The sequence below is a fragment of the Styela clava genome, chromosome 5 (genome assembly GCF_964204865.1).
Source record: "Styela clava chromosome 5, kaStyClav1.hap1.2, whole genome shotgun sequence".
Lineage (NCBI taxonomy): Eukaryota > Metazoa > Chordata > Ascidiacea > Stolidobranchia > Styelidae > Styela > Styela clava.
This window is the reverse complement of record NC_135254.1, coordinates 8,787,361-8,800,745: the sequence shown is the minus strand read 5'-3', so window position 1 is coordinate 8,800,745 and position 13,385 is coordinate 8,787,361. Positions and strand designations below refer to the sequence as shown.

Sequence of the window (13,385 nt, the reverse complement as noted above, 5' to 3'; positions counted from 1 at the left end):
CGTTGTATCGATGACTCGTAAAACTAGAAATAGTCTTGGAAGTGTTTGCGTATAAAAATCTGACAGACACTAGTTGAAGTAAAACATTGAATCGTTCTAAATCTAAAGGGTCATACAGATACAAGATATTTGTTAATTAATTTCGACATAATGTCAAAAATTTTCAATTGACGTCACAATGTATTTCTTCAAAAGCGAAGAAGAGCTGTGCAATTCACTACCATTTGGCTCTCCGTAACGCGCTGGCCATTCTCAATTTTTCGGTCAAGTCTCGTCGCAGTCCATAAATGACGATGACTGGAAATTGTTTTATTATTACAAGCTCCGAACCTTTGGTTAGACGAAACCGCAACGTAGAAACCGAATTGATTTTGACATGTGTAAAATATAACTAAAGCAATCACCATAATGAACAATATGTTATAAATTTTAGATTTTTCTTTTTGCAGCGCGAATCAAGCTAGCTATATTTGACAGTCTTGATGTGATGAAATGTCACGACTGAAATGCTGTAAAATTTGTGTGTAATAACATAATTTGTAATACATTGTTGTATTTTATGTAATGCATTGCTTCCAATGTCTTTTCATATCTTTAACGGGAAATATCCTATTCACCCATTAATTAATACGGCAGTCGCCTTCAAATTCGTACAATCACAAAGTTTTTTCTCACTTTTGAATAAGCTATTTTCAACGAATAATCTTAAAAAAAAATTGTGTTGTTATCAGTCTAGCAATCGATATTGATTGGAAAGCGGAAAGTACAAATTATAATTTCCTCTGTGATTGCGGTAAAGTTTCATTTTTTAATGCATATGAGTAAATGCGTACTTTCAAGAAGCGGATGTGACTGGTTTAGGTTTGATTTATTGCAATACTGTTATATGGTCAAAGAAAAGAAAATTTATCAACTTTTGGAAGAAGTGTCAAAATCACGAATTCTAAGATCACATTTTTTATTTTGTATTTATTGTACGTTCTGTTTTTGTTCGGTTTTATAGCATTTGCGAAACCGAAAAAATACTGAGCAGTAATTCAGGTTGTATTCTCATATTATAGCATTCTTGTTGATCACGTTTTTATCTGACATTCAGATTTGTTTTGTTTTCTCCACCTGTCAAATTCAAATCAACTTTTAGCCGAAATTAGGTGTGGGATGTACACGAATATAGAAAACTCAAAATTAAACCATTTATGGCTCATGCACGAAATGACATAACATATTTAAATTAGTTCCTAGTTGTGAGTCTTATTGTATCTTGCCCAACCGCACTAAATTCATAGATGATTTTATGTTGAGTTTTTATACATTCATGTACATTCCATACTTAACTTCGCCTGCAATTTGATTTGACATTGACAGATGGAAGAAACAAAACGAAAACAAATTTTCATACGAAAGCGTGATCCGATAGCATGTTTTTATTTCGAAAGAAATTAGAATGCGATAAGAAAGATTTGGAAATATAACTGGAAATACTGTTCAATTTCCTACCCTTCAACAGCTTTTTGTGGATTGACTACTTAAAAATGCGAGGAGATTTTACTACATTGAATAAGTTATCTAAACCTTCAAACTATATATAATGCTGGAATATAGGATAGTTTCTATCATTCAGAAGACGCCTAGCATTTCGGAACCTGCCGCCTGCATTTCTACGAATACCAAAACCTTTGGGTGAGATATCAACATAGTATTTGTTATCCAGAATAAAATATAATACGATAAAAGTAATCGTCCTGACTAGACGAGAATTTGTAAAATGTTCCAAATGTTTTTTCAAGACCAATGCTAAAGCCTTTTATTGGCAGAATACCTAAACAGACTGAGCATGTTGTTACCCAGAATTTTAAAAACAGAAAGTTCGCTCTTATCTACTGATAAATCTGATGTATATAACAATGGTTTCCAAAAATTTTCAACTTGAAAAGAATAAATTGGAGATTAAAACTTCAAAATATTGGATGGATGGAGCCGTTGCTATTTATGTTACTGAGACGGATTCATTACAATTAGGGGTGACAAACTGTCAGTACTAATAATTTTTTCATTCTGTATTTTTTTCTTGAAATAACTTTTTGTTTCAGAAAAAGTCAATTTTTACAATTGATAAAAGTTCAACAATGAAAAACACAACTTTCTTTTTCCATATGATTGGACTTCTGTTCATAATGTGTAAATTCTTTATGCAAGTCAATGCGATTGATCTTCCTGGTGCACCAGGCGGTACGTATTGAACTTGTGAAATTTTATTATATTTTTATTTTTAAAAATATTTCATATTTCAACAGCATAATTTACATAATTGTGTTCATTTTATTACCAACTTCAACAATATCAACTTCAGAATTCATATCATTGCACTTTTTGTATTTTGTTTAATTATTATATATACACTCTAAGAAATATTTACCGCCAATCGCCTGGCATTACATATTTATGGAATGTAGTTGTGAAATTTTGATGCGATTTTAAGGTAAATATCACAAGAATTTTCGGTAAAATCGCTGTTGATCACCTGTGAATTTTACAGGATTTCCCTAGTAATTCTCACAATTTCTTTACGGTAATTTTCACCGGCAATGCGTAGTAATATTTACCGACGCTAGCCTGTAAATTTACATTACAAATTCGGTGAATTTACATTCAGAACCCGGTAAAAATTACCGTAAATATCCTGGCATTACATTTTACAGGATATGATCAGTAAAAATCACAGACTATCGTATGAAACAAGGTTTATTCAAAAAATAAAAGTGAACGTGAAATGAATGATAAAACTTAGAAAAATGAGAAATTGTATAGTGAAAAGTTAGAAATGCGAGGTAGACAGAAACTTCTCGTTGAAGAAATTTATGCTCGCAGGGTATCCGTTCACATAATCACTTTAAACAATTCTCTATAGACAGCCTTTGTGAGAGAATAGTCTATGGCAGAGGGGGAGTCTTTCCGGGTTAGTGTTGCCCATGCTGATTGTATTGCATTATCCATCTGCTTTTACGAACTCTTGGTATTTTCTTCTCCATAACTCCAAGTTATCTGAAATGGAATGTACAAAATGTTTTACCCAAACAACTCCAAAATTTAAAAATAGTACCTAATTTTCGAATAAGATTTAACATTTTGTAGTATTCAATCAATCAATCTAATTCTTTTGCAAGTTGGAAATATCTGAAATTCTTTAATTGCAAGTACTAGCATTCATTACAATATTCAACCTTCCTATAAACTTTCATATATTCTTTTCCTCTTGGAGTTCAAGGACAAAAATTCTGTGGGCAATCAATCAATACAGACTTTTCCAGTATTACCAAACTTTGTAAATCAGATGGAAGAGGTACCTAAAATAGTATTCAAATGGAATAAAATATTTAAAAGTCCCTAAATAATGAAAATTACATTCCTAATACTTTATTGTCAGAGCAGATGACAAAGTTTCTCTTTTAACAATTTGAAATTACCATTATAACTAACCTCAAATACTTCCCCCTTGAAATAACATGTTAGTAAGAATCTCAAATATTATGAAGCCTTAGACATTGAATTTTTCACAGTTCAGAGTTGGGGCAGACAATTTGTTCACGCCTGCATAATCAGATTCTTCAGTTTCTAAAGAGAAAACACTGTTAAAAAAGAATGTATTCATTCCCCAAACTTTATTATATGTAATAGACTATGTTCAAATTCGGTCTTATTCAAAAGAGAAATTCAACCAAATTTACAGAGTTGGTTTTGGTAAATATGCAGAATAAGATAGATAAATTATGTTTTGATAAATTTTCTATTTATAGTGTCATAAGTTAAAAGGAAATCTAGTGTTTTTATGACATTTAAATGTGAATTGCCTAAAATTGCTCTTTTTCAAATGAAACTGTTCTGAAATAGTCCTAGAATCAATAATTTAAAATATCATAATCAAATACAAATCTGTCTGTCTGTAGATGATTTTCTATCACTGAATCAGTATATAATGATATGAGTATATAATCAATTGATACCTGTTTATTTTAATGCCATATTCTTCAAGCCACGGTTTCTGGGTGTAGAGAAACGTCACCTCTTCCCCTGTCTGCATGTTCATGTGTTTTCTGTAGTTGATGATTTGACGGTTTATCTTGATTCAGTAATTAGATGCTAACATTTCAAAGTCTAGAGCTGTAACTGTGTAAAGAGGGCATATTCAGATATTGCGTTGCCATTCTATCATTTGCCAGTCTACTGACAAAAAAAACTCAGATTCGGAAATACGAATCAAGCACTGGCTGTGTTAAGTAACATGGATCTGCGGATGTACTGATGTAAGCTGCTAGTCCAATCAACCTTATACCAGTACCGTACACTGCTGTACTGTTATAGCCAGTATGTATTCATATATATATATATATATATATTAATTCAGTAATTGGTACGGTAGATCTTACCCTACTTCCCGACTGCCCCATACTGCCATAATCACACTGAACAATACATTGATAACCAGCATTAAACAACACGACACCTACACTGACATTATTGAATCCAAGATGCTTTGCCTTACAGAAATACTGCCAACGCAGTACTGCAGTAATAAAAAAGCGACCAAGATATAACTGTCGGCCGACCAAATATGGAAGTACAAAAGTCTGGAATTCGTCAAATGTCAAATCAAACGGACAAATTAAGGAGTAAAGCAACAAAAAACGCGCGTGATTAATTACGCGTTTGAAATATAGCAACATTGACTAACGCCACGCCTCCAATGTCGGTGATTATTACCGACATTTGTCGGTGAATCAGTCTACCGACCTAATTTTTTAATTTTTCACCCCCAAAATGACGGTAAAATTTACCGAACATTTCTTAGAGTGATAACATATACACATACGCTTATGATGTGGAGCGAACGTTGATCCAGAAAAATTTCAAAATTTTATTTTCATTTTAGACCAATCAACGACCAAGCTCCGAGAATTTTGGAGAAAGCAAGCAAATTGAAGTTTTATGAAAAATAAGAAAATAATTTAAAAAAAAAAATCGATTGTCTTGAATCTGTTTCCGATAACTTTTTGTATAAGCTGCTCAGGCTGCTGTTACTCAAAGTCAAGATATTTTCATACATATACTGAACCCATTGTCTCAACACTCGCATTTAGCCTTCATACTCGAACCTCATCGAATAACTCTCTACCCCAGGGTTGGGCAAATAACGACCCGCGTGCCTTATCCGACCACCGAAATGTTTCATACGTCCCATTTGCGCCGGCTGAAATTACGACTATGGTTTTCAAGGAAATGAATTTCCGTTTAAAATATCAATTAACCAGTCGTTGGCAAAATTAAATCCCCGGAAGCTGCTTGGACATGGGTTATTGATTTTTGCAAGTTTGTTGTTTATTTCGAAATACCGGGTTTGCACAGCGGCAACAGCAAGAATGTTGGATTTCGTGGACTTATATGATTTGCCCAAAACAGGTACCTCTCAATATTGACGCTTTACACTAAAGTTAGAAAATGTTTCAACGACCAGGGTTCTGTTTTTCAGGTCACTTTGTGCTATTAAACGTGTCGATTTTTAGCAAAAACCTTTTTCATCATGATAGAAGTGACTTTCGGAAATCTAAACAAATTAGGCCACGGCTTTACAACTACAATTTTAAAACCTTGCTTTTCGTAGAGATTATTGGCTTCAACTCTTACGTCGTTGATAGCAATAAATATTTCTTTGTATCCAATATTAGAAGCTTGCTTGATTGCATGCAACATTAGTTTATAAACAACCCCACGGCGTCTTGATTCGAAACGTACATTCTCCGGAAAGGGAAAAATTAGAATTCACTTTGTGTAGTAAAGTTAATTTAATAACAAAATCGCTGAAATACTTGCTCAAAGTGCAATTAGAAAGCCAGGAAAATTAATGCCAAGTCGCACAAGTACAACATAAATTTTGTATGCTTATTGTTTTTATTCTTGATATTTGACTTAGTTTCACTATACTTACACTCTTTCGCATTTTATTATTGTAACATAGTAGACCATGTTTTAAAATGTTTTAAAAGTTATGCAATAGCTGATAACCGATAATTGACTATATGGCGCTCCCGAAGTAAGTGCACCAAGCCTGAACCCTAACCTGTTACACATACCATGTTCAGGTTGTGCGCCATCTTGATACAGCAGGAGACTTGCAATCCGGAAAGTATGACAACACCGAATCAGGTAATTGATAAGGTGTTATACATCCAACTATTTTCCAATCTCGTTTCTCTCGCCTTTCAGCAATCCAGAAACCTATATATTTTGTTTCCTCCGCCATTTCCTTTTTTAAATCTTTCGGTATATATTGTCCTAAATATTTCCGAAACGAATATATTCCTAAAAACATTTGAATAAATATTAGCTCGTTTCCTGCTTTTGTTGACTAATTGTCAGTTTCTAGTGTTTTTGGAATTTAGGTATCAAATCGAACATCTCCAAGATCATTTGTCCGAGGAGTTTGGTTGCAACAATCAAAACTTGGACCAAAAAATCTAAGCTAAAACTGGCTGATGGTCATTTTAAAATAGCAAGCAGTTGAATATTTCAAATTAACATGGAGGTAAAACGCAAAACGGTTTGAAAACGCCAATGCGAAAAGCATTCTCAAAATAGGCATCAAAACGTTTGCAACCGTACTTGCACAGTGCAGTTGTGCAGCTGCATTTCATATCATTATCATCGAGAGCATTTTGTCTTAGAGTCATATCTTTTAGCAAACGGCTTTTGAATATTTCAAGTTTACATTTGAAGAGAACACGGAAAAATATCAGTGTTAATAATAAAAGAAAAACATATTATAGTATAATCACATATGTCAGTCCTTGACTCACCTATTAGTACCTATATTTCAAGAAACCAAACTACAACAAAAGTCAATAAACAATTTTTATCAATCATCCAAAAAGTGAGAAATGCGACAATAAATACCCATCGCTGAAATGGTGAAAGCCATTTGCATATGCATGTTATTGTTAGTCATTGTTTAATACAGAGTAAATTTCACCAGAACTTCCAAAATTGTGGTATAATGAATTTGTTAAATATTTAATTGTAAGATATTGGGTATAATTTGGGTACAAACTGAAGAAGGACATTTACAAAGCTATTTTGGCTCAAGAATTCCTAAGATTTATTGTGTTTGTGTATACCGGTAAGTATTCTAGTAAGTTGATCTTGCGAACCCAACTCATCGCACTCATTTAAACAATAACTCATTAAAATAATTTCATTTTGTGCTTTTGTGGGAATTAAAAATCAAAATTCTTCATAGTGCATTTAGAGCTATCAAATACATTTATTTTGGATTTTTCACCAACCTGTAGCTTCCAACTGTTAAATAGCGAAGACCTAATGGCTGTAAAACCACGTTCAAACAAAGAATCAGCAATAAGTTTGTATGCGAACTGTCTGTCCTTCGTTGCTGATGCACGAATACGAAAATCTCCCATGGTGTTTGTAATGAGGGTTTTGTTAAATACGGGACAATAAACAAGTTACTGTATAAGATGTTATATTTTCTATTTCATAGTTTTGGATATATTGAAAACTGACGCGGAAATTAACTAAATGTGTTTCAGTTTTTACAAATAATCATAACAACCTAGTTAAAATCATGAAGCAGCGAGAATTATCATAAATCCACCCGCAAGCAACAAGATTACCAGACGAGGCAGGCATGCGCGCGATATTGCTCGGATCGTAAATCGTATTTTATAATGAAGATCTCTCATATAACTTTCTGCTCTTAAAAGTCTGAGATTTGCTGGCCCCTTGCTTAATTCTAACCGCGATTGTAGACTTAGACAAGCTAATTATGCTTAAAATATTCCATCCTTATATTAACAAAACTTTTATCATTCTACTCTGCTTAAATTTTTACGTCAATGAATATATCGTAAACCCTAAAATTAGAAAACATCAATTAAAGCAATTATACTGATAACAACAAAAGTATTTTCAATGTTGTTCGTTAAAAATTGCTTATTCAAAAGTGAAAAAAATGCGAATGTGCGATTGTTGTAGTGTCAAAAGATGAATGGGATAGTTCACATTAAATTATGGGGGAAGACAGTGCATTAAAGTACAGATAGTAAAATTTCCAACAAAAAGACAAATGTTAGTTAACAAGGGATATGATTAAATTTTAAATTTAACTCCCATCAATTCCCTTTCTATGTTGCAAAAGAAAAGATTCGAAAAGGCGACTTCTTCTAAATCCAAATTATGGAATTGTTTCTTACTGTATGAATTGTATACTGTATTGTTTTCTGCATGCAGATCAAATCGTACAAAGTATCACAAAGTCTGATTTGAGCTGTAAAATGGAAGGTGAAAAATTTAAAGGCTACTGTTCATCATGGCGCGATTAATGCGCCAGAGATATAATAGTGCCTGTAGTTATGTTCTACAAATGGATGTCAAAAACAATTTGGTTTCTAAGTTACGGTTTTGTCTGATCACTAGATTGTATTTCTTGCCTCGACTTTTCACAGACATACCATCCTGCAATAGAATAAGGTTGTAGCCTGTATTAATAAATCAATTTCAGTCAGTGTCATTTATCGACTGCAGTGAGAGTTAACTTAACCAGAAAATTAGGCCATCGCGTTACGAAGGGCCAAGCGGTAGTGAATTGCACAACTCAGACGCTTCTGAACAAATTCCTTGTGGTGTTAATTGAAATTTTCTGACATTATATAATATCAGATTTAAACATGCCCGAATATAATAACTCTTCACCGAGGAATGGCTACTTGTACATAGCACATACACCTGCTGTGTATACTGAAAACAACATGCATCCAAGCATATAACAATATGCGATTCTAAAAAAATTGGTGTATTATAAGGAAAATATAGATTAAAAAGTGTTGATTTTATTTTTAAAATAATGCCCTTTTTCTTTATGACGGTATAATTTACCTTGAGTGTGCGATAAATCTTTCGAAATCACTGATCCGTGTTCGCGTTGATTAATAATGTATTCAATTCGGCGTTAATATTCGATTGCCCACAAGTCTCGTTATAGGAAACAATCCTGCGAAGAGAATTATGCAAAGAACGTCCGAATGCAATTGCTTCATTCCATTTCCATAACACATTAATTTTTTCGGTATAAATATTTCTGCAGCCGTTAAAGGCTTCCTGCAGAAAATAAAATTGATAACTACATGTCGAGTGCTTTTATAAGGCTGTAAAACTGAAAAGAGTTGTAGTGCATATATCGCTAAGTTTGGAAGTTTTAATGAGGAAGTGTATCGTCGTTCGATTCAAAGTCTTAAAGTGTTGGGGCAGTTGATTCAGGTCAAGCTTGAAATCCGCAAGGGGTGGATTTTTGATAAATATTTGAATTAGAACTCGGTGAACTTAGGCCAACATAACACATTTTAAATTTGGTAAAAATTCTAAACTTTTAGTAAAATTACACAACGTCGCCAGTGAAAAAGTGGACTGAGGGTTTTACGAAATATTCTTTTGTGTGAAATATATCACCGCTTGCGTTGTTTTCGTAACTTATTTCAAATACTTTGTTTCTATTTTGTGCAATTTTGCAAAATAAGAGACTGTATTTCATGCAATCCAATAGAGCACTTAATATTAAATTGACGAAATCCCTACAATCAGAATTGACAGACATTTTTTTTTTTTTTCAGAAAAAGACAACTTTAAAATAGACAAATATCCAACAATGAAAAATACAAATTTCTTTCAATTCATGATTAGGCTTCTGTTTGTTATTTTTCTCTCCTTCCTGCAAGTCAATGCAAGACTTCCACCAAGCTGTAAGTAATGCATATTACTAAACTTTGTGGAATGCTAATTTATTTTTATTAAAATTTATTTAAATGATTAGGAATTTGTGTGTTTCAACTGCATAATTTACACAATTGCGTCCTATGCTTTACCAACGTTTACAAGCAATTTCAACTTCACAAGGTAAAGCGTTGTTTCTTGCAATTTGGATGTTTTTATATTTATTATACTGACAACATTGAGTACTGATAAGAGTTGTTTAAAATATGCGACAACACAAACACTGATCCTTTCAAAATTAATTCATTATCTTTTCTTTTAGTTGTCGATAGAGATGTTTTGCTCAGCTCTGACAATTTTGACGAAGAGTAAGTATTCAAGAAATTGTTTCATTCATTACATTTAAGTATTTTCAAAGTACATTTGCGATTTCTTTTAATTTATTTTTTCCATTTCAAAAGGAGTCATTGATCGAAGTATGGAATACTATTGATAAACCGACCCAAAAATCGTTCGGGCTGGCACTGCCCGCCCATCAGGGGCGAACTCAGGAGAGACCCTCCTTTCCCCGATAGGAATGCGAAAATGACTCTAATGACACTTGAACCCACGTTTTCTGGACCCGCTAGCTGTTATGGTTTAACTTGTAAATTTTAAAACCCCCTACCCATTTGAAAATTTATGGCTACGCTCCTTCCGTCAATAATAGTACATTCAAGATGAGTTGATGAGCATAGACTTTAGACCCGGGAAGGGAAATCAAGAACGCCAATGTAATTAAGATCTCCAAGTCATCTATTCGTCTAGAATCGAATTAGAAACGTATTCATAAAAAAAATTATGTTGAAATTTTATCTATTACAATTATATGCCACAACTAATATACCTATTTCTTAAATTCAGGTAAACCTCGAATAACTTCGCTTGTCTTCGTTCATCATTTTGTGCCATCTAACTAATAATTCAGCGATGTGTTTTATTATTGTTGTTATCGTGAATAATTGAAAAAAGACTTTGGGCCAGTCTTTGTGTACGTTTTATAAAACAATTTACTATGATAAAATCTGAATGTTTGTTGTTTTCTTAATACTAATTTGGACCTCGTGAAAGTGACCAGGACTTTTTTTAATTTAAATAAATATACTGCAAACATCTGATTAAGGAAACATCAAGTACAACATATATTTTAAAAAGTCAAAAATTAAAACTTGAAAATTTATCAGGGGATAATTATGAGGCATTCATGTAAGTCGTACCGATGGGAACGTTTACTATATGATTTTTAACGTGGGATACTTTTAACTACACTAAAGCCGCCTTTTGTTGTATTTAGTTGAATTAATTAATTTAAACCTATTCTGACAAACGTAGTTAATAATCTGGAGAAAAAACAATAATTTGATAAAGACTTGGACAAAACCATATTCTTAGAAATTTAATGTAAAAATGCTTTTGACGAAACTCATTGTTGATAATTTCGTAATATTTAATTAATCATTCATGATTCTCATTCAAATTGCAGTAAATTTTGGTTTCCTGATGTCAATATAGTATAAATTTATCTCCTGATATTTAGAACTCGTGGAACGCGAAATAGTTTTGAAAGTGCTTGCTGACAAGGAACAAACAGACACTAGTTGAAGTAAACATTAATACGTTCAGCTGGTAATTCAGCTGTCAGCTATCTAGTTATATGTATTTTATACCACAAACTTGGCCATAGATTGTTTGGCGCTTTTGTTTGTTGAACGGAGAATATACTCAAGCATAATAAAATCTATGCAATGTTGAGAATCAATGTTTAAGAGGAAATATATACTATAAAAAAAAATTATGTTAGAAAATACTATAATGTTATTTTTCTTCCTATCAGAATACAAAATTCCCTGACGTTATTTTGTGTCCAATGTTTCTGATTTATTCGATATTTTTTGTTGTTTCTAGTAGGGGATGAATCGAGCAATTCAATACCACTAACCATTACCATACGGCGTTGAATTTTTCCGGCTAAAGTCACAGTGTAGCCGATGACGCTAGCGATCAAAAATATAATTGATAACTCCACCACAGCTTTTGATCTTCCAAGGGCTCAGAAGAGTAAACAGGGTTGCAGTAAGGGGGTCGAAGAGGTGATAGTTATAAAGCTTTTGTCATCTTTCTTTATCAGGTGGTTGAGTGTCTCATAGCAACTATTGATGCTTTGGTAATCGCCTGCAAATTTTCGCTTGTTTAATTTTTTGTTTGACAGTTAGCACTCGTGCATAAACACCCAACCCTCTGGGCCATATATATACAATAAATATCTGCATTAATAAGAAGCTTTCTGTTTCTTTCATTTTTATAATTCCACAAGTCTAAAAAATGAGGCAATTAAAAAAAATCGTATGTGTAAACATGCATTCGCAAGCATATACTTCAGAGTGTACAACGCTACAGCAAAACATTTCACGGGTTTAGGAAACTTTGCGAGGGGAATACCACTCTGAAAGAATGATCGAATGATTTAGACCGCAGTAAATTCATCTTGCTCCAGTGAGTGTCATTCTATGTTATATAGTAGGTGATTTAAATTTACAACATCTTGTTTTCCAAAGATCATTATTTGAGGGAGCAAAATAGAATGCATTGTAGCATCTAGTTCTCGTATCCCCAAAAACATTCAAATGACCCCTTAAATTGATGCACCTCCAAAAGGTGCTGCATTAACCCAAGTTGACAGAAATGAAAAGATCAATTGTGTTGCTATGGGGTAAAGGCTGCAAAAGCATTGTTGCCAGTCGCTGTTAGGGACGGATATATTATCATTTTTTATCAATGAAATATTGAACTTTTATATTTTTGGTGTACTTGTACTTTTTTGTCTATTGTTACCTAAGAATAGAGACACGACTTTCTGCAATAGCTACAGTTTACCCGTTTACAGTTAGCTACTGTTTATCTGGTGAACCTAGTTTAGCGAACATGAGTAGTTTATTTATCATTTCGAGAAAATATCAGGCAGAAATGAGAAAGAAGTGTTAACCTTTTACTCTTATTCCTTATGCAACATGTTCACAAACTTTAAGAGGAATAAATTACACATTAACAATTCAAATTTTTTTTCTGTTTTCAAGCAGCATTTAGTTCTCGTGTAAGTGCGCCATGGTAATTTGGCGCCGCAAAAGTTTGGGAACCGCTGCCATAGTTCATGATATTTCAGATGATGGAAATGTGCCCACCTCATTTGTATGTTCTCGCATTGATATTTTTATTTTCTATTCATAATAAGGTGAAACAAATATGTACATTAAATACAATTCTTATCTTGTATATACTTCTGAAAAGCTGTCGCGCTCAAATAAATTTATTTGATGAATTTGCGTTATATTCCTTGTCGGGTAAGGCTGAATTGTCCCACGTGGTCGTATTCTACCAAATACTATAAAATTAGTATTAAAAAAGCATCCGTTTATCCGTTTTCCGTTATCATATATATATATTGTTTGTTGCATGACAAGAAAACTAATATTTATTGAATGACACTTGACAACTATCGATATTACACAAACAATAACATACTGCTAATATTTGTAGATTACATGTGAATATGCAGGATGATATATATGAAGAAAATC

The 13,385-nt window shown here is 32.9% G+C and overlaps 1 long non-coding RNA gene across 1 annotated transcript; it reads left to right on the top strand.

The window, feature by feature from the left end:
• Positions 1 to 9,669: 9,669 nt before the first annotated feature.
• Positions 9,670 to 10,866, top strand: LOC144422690 (uncharacterized). The gene is made up of 3 exons (XR_013475322.1): positions 9,670 to 9,800; positions 10,094 to 10,139; positions 10,675 to 10,866. It is a non-coding gene; the product is annotated as an uncharacterized LOC144422690 (long non-coding RNA).
• Positions 10,867 to 13,385: the final 2,519 nt, after the last annotated feature.